We start from the raw sequence: 24,025 nt of genomic DNA, 5'->3' as shown, positions 1-24,025 counted from the left end.
ATACCGCGTCCACTCTGTAGATCAAATCCACCCTAAAAGATAGCTTCTCGTGACACCGCGAAGGCGCCGGAAAAGAATAGAATTTCAAGATAGGAAAGAACGCTACTCGACAATCTCGGCATGACAATCTCGCTCCATAGGCTTGAAAATTTTCTCTCACCACCGACAATGACTCAACTCTCTAGGGTCAAAAGGACTTTTAGGGTGTAATGTTAGGCTAGGGTGAAGGGCGTGGAAATATTTGGGATTTGGAGCTAAAACCTAAAGTGAAGCACCAAATAAACTTAACTCAAGCAAATAGGACCAAAACCAAATCATACCACTTATTTGGGGCTCCCCCAAGATTATTCAACAAATAAAATCAAACTAAACTTCTTTTTGAACTTTTCTTGCTTCATTTTTCTCATTTTTTTTGTGTTTCAAGTGAAACTTTTCTAGTTGCCTTGTTTTTCTCTATTTTTGGCTTTTTCTCTATTTTTGCTTTTGCTTTTATTCAAGATATACAAGGGGCTTCCCATACTTTCCATTTCAAATCAATTCCCATCATTCTTTTCGAATTTGCATATTCAATCATAACATAGAGCACAAACAACACCAAGGTTCACTATCACTTCTAAGGTTGAAAAAAAAAACAAAAGCTATTGGCTTGTAGTGAGCTAGTAAGAAATGAAGGGACAAGGCTCAAATGGCTAGCAAGGGGGAAAATGCAAACAAAATACAAGAGAAACAATAAAAATGATGTCCTAAACTATCAAAAGAAAATAGTCACCGAAAGAAATGCCTCTATCGTCCTCTAAAGTAGCTCGGTCGCGGTCTCGGGAAGGAGAATTGTCAAGTTCTAGATATAAAAGTGTCGATGCCAAGGATCCATGCCACTCATTCAACGTGTTTGAGAAATAGGCTAGAAAAATAAAAAAAATCCTCACACATAGGTAGCAAATACTATCCTCTCCGCTTTCAAATCACTAGAGAGAGCGACACCGTCTTACCACAAACCAAGAGTTCAAGAATTGTGCTCTCTAAAGTTCTACCGTATACCTTTGCATTCAAATCCTAGAATCAAACCTAGACATCAAAAACCGTCCACACCTCTACCAACTAGGAATAGGAGCATTCTAACCTACAAGTTCCAATATTATTATGCCCGAATCAAGAATTATACCTAGAAAGCTAGAAAAGACTTGCCTTGACTAAAAGAAAAAGGAAAATATTTTTTTGGATTTTTGATGAATTTTGCAAAGAAATAAAAATAAAGGAAAAGAAAACGAAAAACGAAAAGAAATTGAAAAGAAAACGAAAAGAAAACGAAAAGAATTAAAGAAAATAAACGAAGGAAATAAAAAGAAAACAAACAGGAGTAAGAAATTAAGAAAAATATAAGGAAAATAAAAGAAAATGAAATGAAATCAAAGAAAATCAACAAGAAATATTAACAAAATCACGCAATCTATCACATGGAGGTCATCATGACAATCATACAATAAAATCTCCCCCCAAGCTTGAATTAGGCCATGTCCTCAAGGCCTAAAACAAAACAAGGGGAGGCACAACTACCCATCCAACCAATGCCCCGAACTTCAATATTCAAGTTCAAGTTCAAATTCAAGTTCAAGTTCTATTTCAATAATCAAAATCAATGATCCTTTTAGATGAGCAACTCATCTAAAGTTAATATTTTTAGAGAATTGAATACGTGTCGGACACACTTATTATTAAGTAGTTGTTTTGCGTTCGGAATTCAAATACAATAATACAATTTCAATATCGTCATTTAAATATCGTCATTTCAATATTGCACTTTCAATACTGCACTTTCATTATCGCAATTTCAATATCGCAATATCGCAATTTCAATAACGCATTTTCAATATCGCACCTTTATTTCCTATGCTTGCAATTTCAATTCCGCACTCTTTACTCACCTCTTTAAGGTGATGTGGTTTTGCACCTAAACGGTGTTGTACGCATTTCAATAATTCCTACTTGTGATGATGCTTTACGTGTTTATTGCTTTCACCACCTAACATGCTAAATACAACAATATACAAAAGGTTACATCACGCTTAACAAAGATAATTTTTGGACAAACCGGCCTTAGGTTTCCTTAATTAACTTTAAAGCAAAGTGACCGCGTACAAGTAGCAATTTCAATGTTCTAAAATGCATGATTCAACCTGGTGCCATGATTATGGTTTCACGAAACGATCATTGTCTTGTATTCGAATGTATTTTTAAAGCTTGCCAAAATAAGCGGTTCGTTCCCGTACCCGAATCTCACACATTCGGTTTCAAGATTCAATGCCTTATCCAAAAGAGTCAATTTTGGTCCTTCTAAACCGGACCCTTAAAATGTTTGGTGGCGACTCCTTCATAATTCAAAATTTCAAAAGCCCTAGGGATTGTCCTATAAAAAATACAAAATAAAAAACCCCCCTACAACCGACTTTCCATCTGACTAACAATTGGCATCAGTTTAAGATCCCCAAACATACTGTCATTGTTATAGAATAAATAACAGCTCAACAAACAGAAGCAAAGAGCCCTAATACTACACTTTTGTTTAGTTTTGTTATTGGTAGGGACTCTGAAACGTATAATGAGTTTAGCCAGGTCAACATTATCTTCTATTAACATCTCATTAACCACATCATCACCCAGGCCCAGAAATTTCCCCATTCATCTTCCTACCCTCATCCAAAGTACTAGGGGTGACAGAAAGTGCATTAACGGGATAAACTAGAAGTGCAACAAATTCTTCAGGCAAAGGGACAATCTCGCTATTTCGAAAAACAAAACATGATGGTCGGGATCCCGGATGTTCACGGCAGCACGAATGAAACTAAAGTCTATTTTTATTTGTTGCAAGCCTAAGAAAGCATCTAGACCATATTCCTTTAGCAACATATTTTCAGTCGGGGAAAGCGAGCGAAGCCACTTGCTAACTACAAAATTCAGAGACACGGTGAAAACAGACATAATGATAATAAGGGCTAAGACTCGGGAATTACGCAAACAACTAAAGCAATGTAACAAGGGGTGAAGACTAACGAGCACAACAAGGCCTTATTTATAGACACCCGAAGAAAATCCTAAGTCAGTTTGAAAACAGAAACAGAAATTGAGTTTTTGTAAAACCGGGAAACCTGCGCTAGAAATTTCCAGTACGACCCAACCTGCGCCAGAGAATTCCAGCGCAGAACATTGTAGCGCTGGAAAATTTTTGCGTTGGCAGTTCGGTTCCCGACAAACTCTTGGACTTATCCGAATTGCATTGGATTTACGTTTTACCTGGTTTTTCATCCTTTGTGAACTCTAGTATAACTCAACTATTTCAAGGCAGTTAGGACCTTTTACTAGACTTGTAATTCAACTTGTATTTGATTTCTAATAAAAAGTTATTTTCGACTAAAATTAAAAAAAAAACGTTGTTGACCTTAAAACTTGAAATGTGTCATTTTCTTTTAAGGTGGGTCGAAATTCTTCCAAAAAAAATGACCTATTTTTTGCAAAAATGTGATTCGGCGCAAATCAGACAAAATGAAAATGCAAATACGGAAAAGTAATATTGAATGCGTACAAGTCTGATAAAAATATGAACAAAAATACAAAAAACACTACATATCCAATTATATATGTACATGGTCTGAAAATTATCTCTGGGAATTGTAAACCCTGGAGGGTAAGGCACATCCTAAAAAAGATCGCCCTTATGGTCCAGAGCACCTCCACTCGGACCCTCACCTAGCGTAGCGTGTAATCCTCCAAATGTATCAGTACTCACAAACTAAGTAGGCGGGATCGGTCCCCAGCTTAACGACGACCCACCCGTCTATATCGACGGCTGTGATGGCTGCGTCGGCAGCCATCTTGTACTCATAGGATGTTGAAATGGCGATGGCTACCAACCGAGCTAAGACACCGGGAACAATGGCGACTTCCAACTAGGCTAAGATAGCTGAAATTAGGGGTGTTCATTATCGGGTACCCGTAGCCGGGTACCCGAAAATGCGGGTAGTCATTTTTTCGGCCCGTGACCCGCGGGTACCCGGTTTTTCCAGGTCGCGTCATGGGTACCCGATTCTTTATAATAAATCTCATAATTAGTTCCATGTAAATAGTCGTGTAACTATCAACTATGTAAGGCTGTAAATATCATAGATCTTTGATCACAATACGACTTATCACTCATTAGAACAAAGTAACTAAAATGGCATTCTTAATTAATAAGATAACCTATACATAAACAACAATACATGATACAATTTAGACAGAGTTTGCACGTCAGTAGATGTAAATGAAAGGGAAAAGCATTCAAATCCAAGCTGCCATTTTCTTCGAACTAAGTAATCTCACGTGATTCAAAATAATACCTTAAATAATACCTAATATGGTAAACTAACAACTAATACTTAATAGGCTAATATGATATCTAGTACGGAGTAATATCCTGTAATACCTTGATTAGTACCTTGAAATCTTGAATAATATATACCGAATACGAGTAAATGAGTAATACTTAATATAATACCTTAAATCTTGATGAAGGGGGTGACAGACGACGATTGTCGTGTTGGTGCGCCGGTGCGGCCTGAGCGAGAAAGGTGGTGTGAGAGGAGATCAAGGAAGTGAAGGTGAATGCGGTGGTGTTGGGGCTCAGGTGAGCCGGTGCGAGATAGAGAGTGATAGAGGAGATCGGATGAGACTGTGAGAGAATGAGAGGGGAAGCTTCAAAGCGGCGTTGATTGTTTGTTTGAGGATGAAAATGAAACCTAAAGTCCCAGCCAAAATCATTATCACGCATATTTTTCTTTCGTTTTTGACGGGTTATCGGGTACCCGTTTAATTAAATGAGCGGCCCATGCCCCGACCCGGTACCCGGTAAATATTCCAGGTCAGGTACCCGACCTATTTATTTTAGAAAAATTTAAAATTACCCTGTTTATTTGTGTCGGGTCAGCGGGTCGAGTAATGCGGGTCGGGTATTTTTGAACACCCCTAGCTGAAATGGTGAGGGATGTCAACCCGTCTGAGGCACTCAAGCCTCATCCCAACCCTCTTAGCTCCTCCTAGGCTCCATCTGCTGATGTGGGGGCCTCCGGCCCGTCCCAACATCGGGCATACACGGCCTAACATGCGGCCCCGAAGCACCACGGCTGCCATCAAAAGAATCTCGGCCTCTCCGAGGAGTCTGTGTAGGCTCCTGCACACGAGAATATCGCGCTCAAGTCTGCAAAGCATAAAACAAGAAATCAGCACACATATAGTTACTGAAAGGAAAAAAAAAGATTCACGCACACTACCTGAGTCGAGCTCGGGCTGCGACAAGAAAGAGTCGTCCGGGTCTTGACCGACGCGACCTTTAGCCGATTGATCACCCTCACCATCCCGTTATACAAACACGCAGCTGAAGAAACACACAACATATGTTAGCGCCAAACATATAAGGAATAAAACAAGTATAATTTCTAAACGCAAAACCCGTACCGGACCGGCGCCCTCGGGGATCAAGGGGTGAAATCCCTCTACATCTAGAACAGCAAGAAGCATCTCTGTCATCTCGGAGCCTCCATCCGTGATATAAGAGATGTTGCAATCAGGAAGCACCCAACCGTCATGATCAGTAGGACCAGGTTGCATACAAATGAGTCAAAAAAAACAATAAAACATATGTGTGCATATCCACAAATCCAAATATTACACAAACCTGGACTATCGGAGGAAGCAGAATCCGGTCACGCGCAAAGTCTGGATAACTCCGTCAAACTCAAGAGCACCCAGCCAAGCAGGTTCCTCCTCAGGATCTGGCTCACTCCTACCAGTAGCTGGCGCCCGCGAAGTTGAGGGGCGCAAAGTAGAAGGACTATCGTTCCCGCAAGGCATACGTTGCCCGGTCCGTGTGTGTGCGTATCAAAGGACGCATAGTATGTACCCGGGGATCTACCACGTAGTCATAGGCATCCTACTCTTCAGAAGTAGTCTCAATAGAATCAAATAATATTGTTCCCTAAGTATGAACATGATACTAAGTTCATAATTGGTAGTAAGCTCATACATGCAAAGTTGGTCATAAGCACTCCGAATACAAAATTCATGCATTTTCTATCATTCATAGACCATGTAAACCGTAAGCAACAAGCTAAGAATACCTACATTGTATTCCAACATCCATTTGTAGTCACACTTGGGGGCTAATTTTGATCTTGATCAACAAACTTGCGAAAATTAACATGCTAGAACACTTATACATGTTATAAACATCATATACAATCAATCAATTGCAAGAAATTTGGGTAAAATGAAAAAGCCTCAAATCAATTTGAGCATAAATTTGTATACGAATTTTACTCAAAATCGATCCAAAACTCAAGTAAAATATGAAATTACTTACATATTAATGATCTAGGATAACTTGGGAACAAATTGGGTGAAGAAATCGGCAATCTAGCAAAAATGGGCAACAGGAGTTGAGAGAAAACGAAAAGAAGATCGAGCAAAATCGCATAAATGGTGGACAGAAGAATCCGGAACCCATATATAAAGAGAAATTGCGCTAGAAATTTTCTGCGCGTGACAGATCCGCGCTAGATATTTCCAGTGCTGCTGGCCCACGCGCTAGATTTTTCTAGCGCACAAATATGCTGCATGCAAAAATTATCGGGCCACCTCACTCTTTGTGTACCGCGAATAACCGTTAGCTTTTACTCTATTTCCTTCCCACGGAAAGAGTAACGGTTTTTTGAAATTATTATTTCCTAAAATAATAATATTCCGTTAGTCTAGTTACAGACGACGACATTCCAGGAAATAACCGTGACTCCCACTCAGGTAACGACTCATTAAGATTCGTTTTTTTTCTTATGTTAATTTTTTATTTTTTTATTTTCAAAAATATAAAATGATTAAGTTTTAAAAATTATGTTAAGTCATATTTCCGTTTACAGGAATAAGTTTAAACTCCATTTTCCGAAAATAAAAATTTATTACTAGTTTTACTCCAAAACTCCAAAACTCTGAAACTCCGATCCTTTCTGAGGTTTATTCATTCATCGTTAATAAAAATGTCACTACTCCAAAACTCATAAACTCCAATCCTTTTCGAGGTTTATTAGTTTCTCGTTAAAAAGATGTCATTACTCTGAACTTTGAATTTCATTCCCATTCCGAGGTTTGTACATTTCTCTTTAATAAAATGTCACCGGTATCATTTAAGAAACTAGTTAAGTATCTGTTTTCGAAAAACTCCATTCACCATTTGAATGTTTTCAATGACTCTGTGAGTAGTATAAGTTCAGGTCAACGAATTCCTAATGACTCGTGCGGGAAGCTGCTGAAATTCTTAGTGATGACCCTTAATTCAAATGTTATCACTCAGGGGCTCGTGATACCCCGCCTAAGTTTGGTCTTTTTTAGAATAACTTTTCGAACGCACTCCGTCTACCAATACTTTGATTATCGTCTTAACCAAAATCAATCAAAGTGAGGGCTAATAGTAAACGCCTACATTTGTCCCCTAGGCCCGAAGCGGTGAGTTCAATGATGAAACCAAACATTGCTTGTCAACATTTTCCTAAGTAAGCGACGAACGACCTATGACTTAATTAACGTGACCCTGAAACCCAAATTTCTAATTTTAGTAACTTCTATTTGAAGTAACTTCTATTTGAAGTAACTTCTATGCTTAATCACCACCTAAAATAGCAGTTGTACAAGATAGATTTTCAAAGTGATTACGTTGCATTACAATTAATCCGTGAGAAAATATAAGAGTTGCACACCAACCAATATCATCAAAGAGATAAAACTGTGAATGAGATAGAAATTCAGAACAAAACAGAAAGATCTGGAAAACCCGCGGATATATTTTACCAACTCTAGAAAATTCTAACGCGTGGCATACACGCGCCGCTTATTTCCAGCGCACAAACACCAACGCCACTTTATTCTGGCGCTACAGTTTGGTTCTCAGTCAATCACGACACGGATAAAATTCCTATATGAGTTGTCACTGACTCAACAATTAAAAAAATCTGTCATGGCCTGACAAGCGCTGGCTATTTCCAGCGCTCACCAGGCCCGCGCTAGAAACTTTTGGCGCTGTAGTTTTAGTTTCACAAAAGCTCAATCTTTTCAAACATCTATCTTATTTCGACCTATTACACTATAAATACAACCCTCTAAACTCCGGAAATCGGTACCAATTATCAACCAAAACCCTAAGCTTGAGTGTTGACCGAAGCTTTAAACCCGTCCTGTATTCGTAATCGTCTGCCATATTAACTCTTCTTAAGCTTACTCTATTCGTATAAGCATTCAAACCATCTCAAATGATGCCCGAGTTATAGGCAATTCACAAGCGTAAATCAAGGAATCTAAGGGGAAACTCTGAAGGAATCGCAGCTGAAACCAAAAGCAATCAATCAGTTACTTGAAAGTTCGAAGCAGAAAAGGAAAACCAGTAGAGACAACTGGTTACTGAGAACCTTAGTACAACTTAAGCTATATTGTAACTTGAAATCTACCTTTTTATTCTTTTATCACTCATTATAAATTTGTTCACCTAATCTACCATATTGATCACGCCTAATAAGATATTCTCTTGACAAATCTGATTATTGTTATGCTCCTTAAATCAATCTAAATCACTCTTTTGACGTTATTTAGTTAATTATTTGTGCATTAAAATCAACTCATTTAGTAATGTAGTCTAGCGCATGTCGCATTGAAAAGGACCGTCATGTGGGCTAATATTGGGCACTCCCCCGAACTCTCAATCTCTACTCCGATGGATGTACATTGAGCGATCTCCATGACAGGGGTCACAAGGGAAACTATGGTCATTATGGTCGAATACGTTTGCATGGGCTTCGGCTTTTACTAGCGTATGACAATAACCGAGTTTTGTCAGTTTTCCTCAATGTCGTTAAAAATTGAATGGCATCTTTTAAGACTAGTAAAAAGAGGCTAATACCCACTATTAACCTTTTTTCACTTAATATGATTGCCACATCCTTGAGGACGGTACGTTCGATTAATTCCATATGAAAATTGCCTCGTCCTTTTTCGACCCCCTTTTACCTTTTTAATTTCCTAATGAGAAAAAGGCTCATTTAGTGTTTGTTTCTAGATATCGAATAGCCGAAGGGAGTGAAATTGATGGAGAATTAAATCAATCTCCTCCCCTTGTTTATCCATGATGAGCTTGTTGAAGTAACATCGGCTATAAGGCCACTGATTGATGAAATGGACAAAGATCTTCAAGCTACTCTAATGGTGTCAATCAAAGATATTCCTATGGGTGAGGAGGCTAGCACCGAGCATCCCCGAAAGTCTAAATGAAAATATTGGCTTGCAATTGTAGAAAATGACCCACACTTCCCTACATTACCTTATCTAATGTGCTTAACTCATACAAAGCATCCTACTTTTGTGTTTTTATCAGAAACAAAAATGTATATTAATGTAATTAAGGATAACCTAGCGTTCTTGAACCGTGCTTCATCTTTTGGTGTAGATTATGATGGTAGTACGGGAGGTTTAGCAGTGCTCTCCTGGTCTAGCATGTTGGTGGATTGTATTTTGGCTACGAAAAACTTTTTACTTTGTAAGATAATGGAACCTAGTGAAAGTTTGAAGTATTTCTATTTTTTCTATGGTGAACCTGACGTTGAGGATTAGACCTGGACATCCGAACCTGATGGATATCCATCCACCCGATCTAGATTATACGGACGAAAATCCAAAAATAAGTGGATTCTTGACGGATGATGGATGGATCGGGTGGCGGGTGGGTCTGGATGAAGGTGCATCCAACACACCACCCGATCCATCAACCTATTACATTAGTTGCATGATGTAATTTACGGTTTTTTTTCATGAAATGCCCCTGAGGTTTGACAAAATACACCAAATACCCCTAAACTTTCCATAATGTACCAAATACCTTTGACGTATCCAATAATATTTGAAAAAGCCCTTTTGTCTGACGGACGTTAACTTTCCGTTAGTCTGTTAATTAGTTAAAACATATTGCACCAAATATCCCCTTAGGTTTGAAGGAAATATTTCCTTCACCCAAGGTGCATTGGTCCAATACCAAGGTTTAGATTAATTACAAACAATTAATTCAGTGAGATCAAGTGATCGAAACAGCTGGCTGGAGCAAGGCTTCCGATCAGTGAGTTCTAATCAATATTAGGCCCATAGCTTACTCTTGACGGAACCTATAAGGTCACACCATTGGCATGTAACAGATCACCGGATTAAATGAATCGAAAATTCATTTAATAGCTTTTCGCGAAATTAGTTTGGAAAACATAATTATACGATTTCATGTTTAAGTGACATATTTAAAAATTCATGGATTAAAATTTTGATTGGATTCCTTAATTTTAATCGTTCACCTTAAACCAAATTTGATAAAAATCTGATTTTTAAATGTTTAGAACGATTTAAAGTTTTGGATTTGATTATCAAACTTATTCAAATTTTTGTTGCTATTCATTGTTCGTTAAATTTGAATATTTGTTAGCTAAGATTGATAAATTGGATTGGTTGAAATTTTATTAAATCACCCACTTTAATATTTTTCGTAATTAAAACTATTGGTTTTGTTAATATTATGACAAATTTATTTCGTGCAATTTCGTTTCGAATATTAAAAAAATTGAATTGGTTTTTTAAAATCGGACGAGCAAGCCACTTGCACGAGGCAAGGGCTGTTGTCTGTGCGAGACGAAAAGGGAAGGCACGCACACGAAGGCAGCAATGGGGGTTAGCCTTGTGTGCGGTGCGTGCTTGGTGCGAGCAGGGCGTGGCATGTGCATAGAGATGGGAGAAGCCTTCGGGCGAGCTCGCGGCACGCCACAAGCAGCGCCCATCACTGAAGGAAATATGTCCTTCACCCAAGGTTCATTTACTCTAATACCAAGGTTCAGATTAATTGCGAACAATTAATTCAGTGAGATCAAGTGATCGGAACAGCTAGCTGGACCAATCCTTCCGAACAGTGAGTTCTAATGAATATTAAGCTCACAACTTACTCTTGACTGAACCTACAAGGTCACACCAATGGCATGCAACAGATCACCAGATTAAATGAATCAGAAATTCATTTAATAGCTTTTCGGGAATTAGTTTTGGAAAACGTATTATACGATAAAACCTTGCATTAGAATCGTATATCGTATCGCGAATATTTGTAAGCTGGGTGAAACGAATAATCGAATGGTACGACGGTGATTCGTCGGATACGATACGATAAGTAATAGCCGTAAGGCATTAGTCACGAATACGAAGAGCATCGGAGCTGCCGGCCCGTCAAGCCGAGCGCGCAAGCGCGCAAGGCCCAACGAGTCAGCGAGCTCGCGAGCAAGCGAGCAAGCCAGCCCGCGGGGTGTGGCAGCGCACGCTAATGAACAGCAGCAAGCCAACGAGGCCCATGGCCCATGCTGCTCGGCTGCGCGCTGTGGGGTTCGGCCTGCAGGGTGGTCTGTGCGCGCGGGATGTCCGTGTGTGTGGTGTAGCCGGTCAAGGCCCCTTGTTCTTGGCCGGTTACATCATTTAATACAATTAGGTTATTGTATTTACACACAATACAATACACACATCAGTTTTACAAGAAACCCTAAACCTAATTCTAAACATTACGTTCTTCAGTTTTCTCTGAAAATTGTTCATCCGGAAAAGTAAAACCCTTGATTGATTGTCTAAGCTACGGTTATTAAGACGGATCTGAACCTGTTGGTAAACCAAGTAGAGGAGCGACAAGTGGAGTTCTAAGTTCGTGTTCGTTGACAGATTACTCGGGAAAACACGCTTCAAATGTAAGTTTGCTTAATCTGTGCTTTATACATGTTTCCTGGCTTTGGGGATTATTTCCGCACATGTTATTATGTTTAACTGTATTCCCCTTCAGTGGTATCAGAGCTTTATGTATTCAAAGAATGTTTTAGCATGATTTAATTGTTTTTGCTGTTGTCGAAATTTTGGGATTTTTGTTGATTTTTCGGAATTTTTTATGAATTATTGGATTAATTGCGTAACTTGTTCGAAAATCAAAAAGATTCGGTTTTTCGACTTTTCTGACCCTAATCTGATTGAAAACGATTTTCTAAGATCATTTAATGAGAACAGAATTGCAAAAACAGGCCTCAAAGTTATGTTTTTTGGGAGTTTTTGTTAATTTTCGAATTAAAATTAATAATGTTGGAAAGTTTTTCAATTAATTGGTCAACCTAAACAACTCGGAATTGATTGAAATTTTGACACAATGTTTCTGGGTATGTTTTAAATTTAAGGTAAAAATGACAGTCTTTTCCAATAATTATAAACCCTAATTTTTCTTTCCCCAAATTCGTAAATTTTAGATCGCTAATTGATTTTTTAAATAATTTATATCTAATAATTCGGTTAATTGGGAAAGGGAATATAATTTCATGGCCAGTGGCTAATTTTAAAAATTATTGGATTAAAATTTTGAATGGTTTCGTTAATTTTAATTGACACTTAAACCAAATTGATTAAAATCTGAAATTTAAATGTTTAGAACGATTTAAAGTTTTAGATTTAATTATTTAAAAGTTCAAATTTTTTGGCTGAAATTGTACGTTCCTAAAATTTGAATAATTTTAGCCTTTATTTAATATTTTACGAAATTGGATTGTCGTTAAATTAATTAAATCGTAAAAACCGTTGTTTTTCAAAATAAAAATCGTAACTTTTTATGAAAAATAACTTAAATGCAAACGTTCGTGAAATTAAAATTGTTTTTAATTAAGTTGATCCGTAGCACGAACCAAAGGCACGAACACAAGGGTGGGGTGGATGTGTGGCTCGTCGAGCCACGTGGGCTACCGCATCCGTGCCGAGCCGCAGCGACGCGGGCAACAGCATGGGCGCTACGTGCCGCGCGCGCTGGGAGCCATCGCAAGCAAGGCACCTCGCCTTGCGATGCGCAGCGACGAAGCACGCTGGGGCAGCAGCACGCTGCGGGTACGTGTGCGCGGCTGCAGGGTGCGCGAGCCTTGCTCGTGTGCCTCGTAGGCCACACCGTGCTGTGCTGGGCTGGGCGCAAGCCTAGCCCGTGCATGCACACGAACATTTTTTTTGTTGTTCATTTCGTTGGGCTTGACTAAGTTTGCATTAATTTGGGCTAACGGGATAATTAATAATTATTTTATTTACTTGAGCCGGGCCACGAGTTTTAATTTAATATTTAATAATTAATCATCTGGAATAATTATTGGTTTGAGTGGGAGCCACTAAATGAAATTAAAATTAAAAATGAAATAATTATTTTAATTATTATTCGTAGGTCGCATTATTTTAATTAAATTCAATTTTAATTAGAATAAAGTCTAAGGATTAATAAATTGGAAATTGATTAATCTTTTAGGACGCGTTTATGTGAACGTGAATTTTAATTAATTCATGTAAATACTTGCATAATTAATTGGGCCATTCGTTTTAGCATACGAATGGGTGAATGCATAGAATATATATACTCTGTATATTTTATGTAATGTAGGTACTCCAAGTGACTAGTATGGCCATTTAGGATAGTTAAATACGGTCCACGAACTGTTTTATCTTTGAATGTTAAGTTTTAAATATGGTCTGTGCACCATGGAAATTTTGATGTAATTTATTATTTTCAAGTATTTCTAAGTTTAGAACTTTAAGTTAGCAATTGAACGAAGATTCAAGACGATGTCAAGCTAACAAGAAGGTGACGAAGATTGGATGCTTCAAGACAAGTGTTTTGGGCCATACTAGTTCACCATTTTATTTATGCATTTGATATATATATATATATATATTATGCTTGAATGTATGTATAATTTGCATGAATAAGTTGTTTCGGATGACTCGATTAGATTAAGTTCACTAAATAATCGAACCAACATAGAAACAACTAGGTCCAAAGTAATATTGAGTTTAAAAATTGCCTTCGAAATCAAGCACTTACAAAGATCTAAGGACCTAACGTAGTAGGTTTACGCTAAAGCGAGGTGCTATATTAGTTGACTTAGATGGTAAGGCGTCCCAAAGGAGCACGTTGATTGTGGTTTCAACTCAAACAACAATGACATTATGTTGTGGCAATGGGATAAATTATGGTATTAATTTATTAACCAAGAGTAATTTGGAATTACTAGCAATAGGTTTTGCTTACCTAGAATCTTAAACTACTTAAGACATGCCAAAGCTGCTTAAGGATATATTTAGGACTTTTAGGGTCTTGGAAACGTTTCATTCATTTTTTGGACCATGTTTTTGCTTATTGCATGAATGAAATGTTTAATAGCTTTAATGATTGCATGCTAGCATTTATTTTAAAGTTATTAAGTTATGAATGGTTATTTATTGCGAATTCTTTTCAAATGTAGTAATCAATGGCCGCTAACAATAACACTTTCAACCTGCGTTCAATTCTTAACAAAGAGAAGTTGAATGGCAAAAATTTCCTCGACTGGCAAAGGAACTTGCAAATAGTTCTAATACACGAGGAAAAAGAATATGTCCTCGAGGAAGAGTTACCGGAGGGCGCCGGACCGGAGTTAACTCAAGCTTCCGCTAACCGTTGGATCCAGGCCAACAGGGATGTCAAATGTGTGATGCTTGCATCCATGAATCCTGAACTTCAGAAAATGTTTATTAACTCGGATGCTTACCAAATCATCTCGGAGTTGAAGAACATGTTTCAGGACCAAGCCAGAATCGAAAGATTTGAGGCTCAGAGGTTGATCCTTGAGACTAAGCTCAAGAAAGGAGAACCAGTGAGCCCACATGTTCTTAAAATGATTGGACTCTTTGAGAATATGAGAGCTCTAGATTCTGATGTCTCAAACGAAATGGCTATTGACATCATTCTCCATTCTCTTCATAGTGGATATGATCAGTTCAAGTTGAATTACAACATGAACAGCATGGAGAAAACTCTTACTGAGCTTCACGGTATGCTGAAAACCGCTGAAAAGACGCTCAAGCAAGAGAATAAACACGATGTGCTTATGGTGCGTAAGGGAAAGAACTCCAAGAAATCAGGCAAGAATAAGGGCAAGAAGGTTAAGGGAAAGGCTACACCCTCACCTAAGTCCAACGGCACCAGTTCTGGTAAACAGAAAAGGGTGAGTCGTTCTCCTGCCGATCTGAATGCTTCTACTGCAAGAAGAAGGGGCGTTGGAAGAGGGATTGCTTGAAGAGAAAGGAAGATGAGAAGAACGGTAACATTGCTTTTACTTCAGGTATGTATGTTATATATTGTAATCTTGCTAATTATACTTCTTGGGTATTAGATATTGGTTGTGGCTCACACTTATGTTCCAATTCGCAGGGACTAAGGAGAAGTAGAAAGCTTGATAAAGGCGAGATGGATCTACGCGTGGGAAATGGAGCACGGATTGCTGCATTAGCCGTAGGATCTTATTTTATTTCTTTGGCTAGTGGTTTTGTTTTGGAACTAGAAAACGGTTACTATGTTTCTAGTATCACCAGAAACATTATTTCCATTTCAACTTTGGATTCTAAAGGTTTTAGTTTTCAATTTAAAGACAATAGTTGTTCTTTTTCTTTAAATGGAATGTTTTATGGTTCAGCACAACAAGAAAATGGTCTATATGTGCTAGATACGAGCAAACACATTTATAACATAAATACTAAAAAGGCTAAAACTGGTGATTCCGATCTCACATTTATGTGGCATTGTTGATCAGGCCATATAAACACAAAGCGCATGGAATTACTTCAACGAAAGGGAATTCTAGAATCATTCGACTTAGAGAAGATTGATAAATGCGAATCTTGTTTACTTGGCAAAATGACAAAGCAACCTTTCTCAAAGGTGGGAGAAAGAGCAAGCGAACTACTAGGGCTAATACATACGGACGTATGTGGGCCTATGAGTACGAAAGCTAGAGGTGAGTTCAGCTATTTCATAACGTTTACAGACGATTTCACTAGATATGGCTATATTTACTTAATGAAACACAAGTTTGAATCGTTTGAGAAATTCCGAGAATTTCAAAATGAAGCAGAGAATCAACATGGCAAGAAAATCAAAGCTCTAAGATCGGATCGAGGAGGTGAATATCTTATCCACGAGTTTGATGACCATCTAAAAGAATGCGGTATTCTTTCTGAATTGACTGCTCCGGGGGCACCTCAATGGAATAGAGTGTCGGAACGGAGAAACAGGACCTTACTCGATATGGTCAGGTTAATGATGGGTCAAGCCGAACTTCCTTTATAATTTTGGGGACATGCGTTGCAAACTGCAGCACTCACACTGAATCATGCTCCGTCAAAAGCTGTTGAAAAGACTCCATACGAATTATGGACTGGGAAACTTCCAAAGTTGTATTTTCTAAAGATTTGGGGTTGCGAAGCATATGTCAAGCGATTAATTTCGGACAAGCTCGAACCAAAATCTGACAAATGTTTCTTCGTTGGGTATCCAAAAGAAACAAAGGGGTATTACTTCTATAACAAGTCAGACAACAAGGTATTCGTTGCTCGTGACGGTGTCTTTTTGGAAAGAAATCATATTTCCAAATTGACAAGTGGGAGAATAATAGACCTCGAAGAGATTCGAGACGAACAACGAACTAAGAACTCTTTAGAAGCAGTTTAGGATGAAGAACCTGACAGGCTCAAGTCGTATCACCTAGTCAAAGATAAACCTAAGTCCAATAACAAGATAGTAAGGGAAGTAGGGATCGAATTCACAGGGAAACATGCGTTCTTTCTATTACTAAAACTAAGGTCTAGACTATTTGGAAACAAGAAAGTTGGTTGATTTGTAAATTAAAACTCGACAATAATTAAACAAAGAGGAATTTAGATATTAAAAGGTCTAGGGCATACGTTCACCAATGAACAACAATCCAGGATAATAAACAATCAATAATAATCAATAAAGCAGTTAATTAGACTAGCATGCTCTCTCGAATCGATACTAATCATAGACTTAGAATTAATGGGCTCTCGCTACGTATTAATCTCAATTCTACCAATTGACACAAGCCTAAACATCAAATTGCATCTCTCGAATCTTAACTTGATATTGCTTGACTAATACAATTAAACCTGCGCAAATCTCATTGCATAGTAAATGAAACCAATCAATAGGAATTAATCACAATACCAACAATCAACAATATTCAATCATCTCTTCATATTAATTCATGGATTTCCAAAACCCTATAATATAAACTACTCACACATATTTAATTTTAATTTAAACAAAGCAAACATGATTAATGAAAACATAATTAAAATTGAACAACGAAGGAAAGAAATAAGAAATACCAAATTGAAGAACAAAAGATGAAATTTAAAGCTTGAAACTTGAATTGAATAATAAAAGTAATTAACAAAAGTTTAGAGAGAGAATAAAAACTAAGCAATAAACTAAGGTACTAGAAAATAAGATGTCCAACTAAATAATAAGGGCTTGGTATTTATAGTTTGCCCAAAAAAATAAGCGAAAACCGGAAATAAACTGAAATCCGCGCTCCAGAGGTTGTCGTCGCCCGATCGGGCAATGGGCCGCCCGATCGGGCGATCTGCTCGTCAAACTGCACGATCGCGTATCTTAAAAACACCATATCTCCTTCGTTATAAGTCGGAATTAGGCGAGTGACCACTCGTTGGAAAGATCTTGAAGTCTAGAATCCAACCCAATTAGAATAGTTGCATTTGGAGTTGTATAACTTGAGTTATATCAAAAGAGTGGACGAGATTCAGTTTTCTACTTCTTTCACTATTCGCTTTGTTTGAAAACTCTTCCAACTCAATGTTTGTGCTCTTGAAAGTACATAATCTCTTGTATTGGTTAAAATGAGTAGGAAATACACAAAAATATGCTAATTCCTACAATGATGAACCTGAAACTACAAACACACTAAAAGGAGCACATTAGTACTAAAAATCGCTCCGAAGAGCTCATTTGAGATCAAAAAGTACTAAGGAACGGGGGTAAAAACACTATAAAATATGAGCATATCAAACTCCCCCAAGCTAGATCTTTGCTTGTCCCTAAGCAAAGAAATCATCGATGAATACATAAATCAACTTCACCCCAAACGCAACTTAAAGCAATGGATACGATTCAAGGTAAAATCTAACAAGTATGCATCAATGTCAACCAATCAAATCTATTCGACCATAAATCCTCCCTAACAATCGTCACGCAGAGCAAACCACAAGTGTACATGGAATTCAAAACTAGTGCTTTCACACTCTTCACTCATTTATGTGGCGGGTAAAAAAAATGTACCCGTTCGCTCTCCTCCCAACAATGTATGTGAACAATGCCCTCCCAAACTCACAACACTCGTGTGTTCAAAAGGACATGCACTCAACCTAACAGTCGACTCGGAATATGTCATGTCATAACTTGCATTGATAAACAACTACTTTCACATTAATATGACTCTATGCACAATGGTCCGAAGTGTTAGGTTATGATACATATGAATAAACATAAATCATGCGGAAAAACCATAATGCCAGGAAACATATTATTTACACATAATCATATAGATAAATTTAGATGCATACACTTTGTAGCGTGCCCTCCCTAGCTGCGCCCGAACCGAACAAGAACAAGTCTTTAGGACTCCAAGTGTCGTCCCTCCGTAGATAGTCCACAACACGTCCGGATCCGCCTTAAGATTGACCAACTAGAATCGCCCTTGAGGTACTATAATTTTTGGGTATTATAGGGCAATAATATGACCGAATTTTGCTCTCAAAAATGTCGCTTTGAATACTTGAAAAACTCGTTATAAATTTTGAACCTAGGCCACATATTTATAGGGGTATAAAAAAAAATTGGAATCCTACTAGGATACGAATTAATTAAATTAGAATCCTAGTAGAACTCTTATTTAATTAATTTATCTTTTAGGATTAGGAATTTAATCATTAAACGAATCCTATACGCTTTAGGTTTCGTATGTGAACACAAACACACACGCACGCACAGCAGCCCACGAGGGGCGCCAAGCGCGCGCGCGCACAGCTCGAGCAACGCAGCCCAATTGCCACGGAGCCCACGACTGCCGCAGCCTAGGGCGCGCGCTAGGCCTGCCTTGCGGTGGGCCTGGCGCTGCCTTGGCTGTTCGTGTGGCGCGCTGGCTTGCTGGGCGATGGCCCGGCTTCGTGCTGGGCCTTCGTCTGGCAGGCCTCGTCCGATGCTAATTCGTACGATACGCTTCCGATTAAATTCCCGATTCCGGAATTTATTTCCGATACGAACAATATTTAATATTTTCGATTCCGAAATTAATTTCCGTTTCGAACAAATATTTAATATTTCCGTTTCCGGAATTATTTTCCGATTCCGATAATATTTCCGATTCAGACAATATTTCCGTTTCCGGCAATATTTCCGATTCCGGCAATATTTCCATTTCCATTAATATTTTCCGATACGTACCATGTTTCCGTTTCCGGCAACATCTACGACTTGGATAATATTTATATTTCCGATACGATCCATATTTCTGTTTCCGGCAACATCATCGTTTCCGGAGTATTCATTTGCTTGCCTTTGACGATCTCAGCTCCCACTGGAACCAAGATCCGTCGATTCCGAATATCCATAAATGGAGTATTTAATGCCATTAAATACTTGATCCGTTTACGTACTATTTGTGTGACCCTACTGGTTCAGTCAAGAGTAAGCTGTGGATTAATATAATTAATTCCACTTGAACTGAAGCGGCCTCTAGCTAGGCATTCAGCTCACTTGATCTCACTGAATTATTAACTTGTTAATTAATACTGAACCGTATTTATTAGACTTAATATTATATGCATACTTGGACCACACTACAACAAAATAAGCTTTTAATAGCGCTTTTTTCAATGAACTACAGCGCTTATAAAGCGCTATTGATTATGGGTGCTGTTAAAACAATTATAGCGCTTATTAAAAGCGCTATTAATGATCTCTCTATTAATAGCATTCAATATATAAGCGCTATAGATGCCCGGGGTAAGAGAATGGGCATTGTAATTCTAAATTACTAAATTTTTAAAAAAATATTCGAAGCAGGGGGATTTGCTCATCAATTTCTTTTAACCTTTTTATAAACTAAAAAACTTATTCTATAACAAGATTTAACAAGATTTAAACGAGAACAACATAGCCCTTTCATTACTCAATTGTATCCAATAAGCATCTCATAGCCTTTGACCAAGTATAGCATCCATTCTTGTACACTGGAAAAACAATATACATACGAAACACAACAGAAACATGACAAGGCCACGCACTAAGTTCCCACTTCATTGATTTCTTGATTACTCGGCCATTACTTGAAATATACACCTTCTTGAATATAGATATGCTTGTGGACTTGTGGTCGATGATCGTCGTTGATGAATGTAGAGTCATAATATCCGCAACCAATGCCAATTTTTGCCGAGGGAACTACGAAATCAATAAGGCCAATTAATCTCCAATTACAAAAAAAAAAAAAAAATTAAAAACTAATACACAAAGAGTTAACCTCTCTATCTGCAACTACCTGGTGAAAATTTTAATCTTCTTGCACATTTGTTTTCCGCCTTCAAATAACAGGAAAGAACTCTGCAAAACAATAAAATATGAAAGGAATCATATCACTCATTTTCTCAAAAAACATACAGTCAGCCACTCTTTAACAGTTTATTCGACCTGAAAAACAATCACCGCAATTAGAAGCAAGACAAATCATGAATCTTATAAAATTGATCAAGATCAAATGAATTCCACTTACTACAAACCTTCTTAAAGTCTTGCTTCCCTAGGACATGCAGGTCGTATGTTATATACCTTACAATGAATGGGAACTAAAAGAAGCCAGGTAATACTTTTGTAAACATACGACTTACAAGACAATGAGGTTAACACAATGTAACAGAAGTCAGAATACAAAATTAGATAAATAAGCAAGCATTTCAAAGGGAAAAGAAAACAACACTACATACATACATTAAGCTCACTTCTGGGTTTTGGAAAGTTAGCCTTCATGTTATGCGAGAGAAATAGTACTCGAGGCCTTACGCCCTTACCATCTACCATACTGCAATCCGTGAGGGAAGAGGTATCAGGATGATGAACTGGCATTAGTTCCGCGAAAAAGAGCTTGCTGGAAAAAAAACCCAGGCTTGAAAGGTGTTGTTTCAGGCTTAGCAGTGAAGTTGCAGTGGAGGTAGCAATGAACTGCTTGAGGATAACACTCCGGAAATAATAGTAATTTGTTTTTTTAACCAAGCAAGCAACCGGGTTAAATAACCATTCCAATCAATTCAAAGTTATGATACTCGTACTGAATTTCAAGTTTCAACATTCAAATATCTAATTCTCTGATTCTACTACAATGCACGGCAAAATAATACTTTCATGATTCTATCTACCGAAACTCTAGCTGCAACATGAACAGAAGTACATATGGCCAATCTTTACAGAAAGAGAATCTTACCTTCAGAAAAATAGCAGAACAAGTAAAATTCAAACGTTAAATTACTTTCTCTAAATTAGACAACTGAAAACTTCACACAGTAGATAACCCAAACGTACACTTTTTACCATAAATAATTACTATCATTCAAAGAACAAATAACATGGAATTAGTTCCGCGAAGAAGAGCTTGCTGGAAAAATCCCCAGGCTTGAAAGGTGTTGTTTCAGGCTTAGCAATGACGTTGCAGTGAAGTTGCAATGAACTTCTTGATTGTGTTCGTGATCAGAATGGGTCATGTCAACATAATTCTTAAACATATAGTCTATGTTCTGCACTATTATCAAATACAGACATTATTTTCAAAACGTTATGATTATTTCCAAAGGAATTAAGATGTGTAATGCAATTACACATACATTAGTCTTGTTGAAGTACGCCGAGGCCATATAAGAATTCAGAATACGTAGCCATAAGAGTCAGACGACTCTCTTCACACCTAACTGAGACAATAACAGTCATTACGCCCTGGCTAGAAAATACAGGGTGCAGACGTAAATAGGAATTCATGGGGATCAGGCTCCCTTGCAATCCAGAACACACACTAATGAGATATGGCAAGAAAAGTTAATTGGACACAGCAAAGTAAATATCAAAGTACGTGTTACAAAAGCTGAAATCGTAAATTTTGTAATTTGATGATTGAATTTGGTTCCATAAATATCAACGACATTAAAATCGAACCAACCTTTAAAACAGAAATCAAAGTTAAAATTGGAGAAAGATATATTTCAAGGTTAACCCTAAATGCCAAATTCCATTTAAATTACAAAGTTTGATTCTTAATTTCGAAATTCTATTCAACCAAAAACCCTAAAATTCCAAAGCAGGGTATAAGTTTGGGGGATTGATTCCAAAAAAAAAATTGAATTGGGGGAAAATAGAGCGGAGAAATATAATGAAATTAACTTCAATTAACAAAAATCTTTTAAAAAAAATCAAAATAATCATAAACCTAATTCCTAAAAGAAAAAAAATTCATAAACCTAATTCCTAATTCCTAAAAGATCGAAAAATTCAAAAACCTAGATAAATCCTCAACATCGAAGTACCACTAGTTGATAAACCAACATATCAAAATCCTATTCAAAACCTTAAAAACGAAATAGTTGCTAATTTAAAAGGCATACTCACAATTGATAATTCAGCCACAACTTGAGTTTTTACAAGTAAAAGTCGTCGTCGAAAAACGTTCACCGGAGAAGAGGCCGAAAACCAAAACCTTGTAGATTTGGACCGAAGTACTCATGAATTTTATATTTGAGATATTTTGGATTGAGTGAATCTGGGAAAGTTTGAGGAAAATTTTGAGTTTGTAAGTCTGGAAGTTTCTCTCGTGGAGTCGTGGGTAACAACAAGTCTGGAAGTAGTGGGAGGATAAAGGAGAGAGATATCCCTTTTCTTTTAATTTTTTTCTTTGGGGTAAGAACGAATAATTAAACTGCTAATAATACCCACGTATTCATATGGCTGCCTTGAACGAATAATTAAAGTGCTAATCAAATTTTTTAACAGCAATTAAAAATAAAGTGCTGATATTTGTGAATAACCATAGCGTTTTTTAAAAAGCGATGTTAATTAGACTTAATCATAGCGTTTTTTAATAAGCGCTATTAATTAGGCGCTGTTAATTACTTATTTTGGCGTAGTGCCAAGGGCACTATTTCCTTCAGTCTCCCACTTGTCCTTAGGGACAAGTGTGCATTTCCCAATTCCTTTGTCGCTTGATGCTTGCTCTTGAACATAAGGTAAGAGTTTTCATCCTTATTATGTCCAGAGGTGTTTCTCGGTTTCAGAGTTCAACTGATCAAATAAACAGATAATCATAACCTATGATTCATCCGAGCACGGCCATGCATTTTACAGTTTCTAGCTCTCCGAGTGGCCTTGTACAAATTTTAAGCATATCATCCCGATTTATGGGAGGACAATCCCAATCTTGCGATCTTGAGATTAGACTTCGTTTGATAGGTGATTACCTGAGCGTTGCCTTTATAGCCTCCTTTTACGGTGCGACGGTTGGTCAACGTTAAAGTAACCAGTTCTCAAACAAGTAATCTCAAATCACTCAGGTATTGAGGATTTAGTGTCTAATAACTTTAATGAAATTTACTTATGACAGATTTTCATCTCTTACAGTAAAGTTTCATAGTTCTGTCCGATACTAGTCTTCCCAAAGTAAGTATCTATGCAAATGATTATGACATTGCCATGTCCACATAGTTCAAGAAACAGAACTACTAGTCATCTTGCATTCTAGTCGTCTAACGTTTTTTATGCGTCCAATTTTATAGAAAACTCCGACCAGGGACCACTTTCAACTTTTGACATTCAAGTTCACTTGATAGACATTTCTTAGTCACAGGACTGGTCCTGACAGTCTATCTTGAATATTTCGTCAAATTGAAGGGACTCATCATTTAATAAACCACAAATTAAATGGAAAAATGAATTCTATTCATTTATTGTGAATGATTAACCAATAATGTTTTACAAAGAATTAAACTCTAAAAC

At 37.5% G+C, this 24,025-nt stretch overlaps 1 long non-coding RNA gene across 3 annotated transcripts; it reads right to left on the bottom strand.

Annotated features, from left to right (window-relative positions):
* Positions 1-20,136: 20,136 nt before the first annotated feature.
* Positions 20,137-22,943, bottom strand: LOC110792256 (uncharacterized). Of its 3 annotated transcripts, none has more exons than XR_008930511.1 (3): positions 22,646-22,941; positions 20,538-21,954; positions 20,137-20,440 (listed from the first exon to the last, which is right to left on the bottom strand). It is a non-coding gene; the product is annotated as an uncharacterized lncRNA (long non-coding RNA). The 3 variants fall into 3 exon arrangements; XR_002534337.2 differs by having other exon boundaries at positions 20,538-20,599; positions 22,646-22,931; XR_008930510.1 differs by having other exon boundaries at positions 20,538-22,943.
* Positions 22,944-24,025: the final 1,082 nt, after the last annotated feature.

This window comes from Spinacia oleracea, chromosome 3 (genome assembly GCF_020520425.1).
Source record: "Spinacia oleracea cultivar Varoflay chromosome 3, BTI_SOV_V1, whole genome shotgun sequence".
Lineage (NCBI taxonomy): Eukaryota > Viridiplantae > Streptophyta > Magnoliopsida > Caryophyllales > Amaranthaceae > Spinacia > Spinacia oleracea.
The sequence above is the reverse complement of the archived record's forward strand: the minus strand, read 5'-3'. Positions and strand labels throughout refer to the sequence as shown.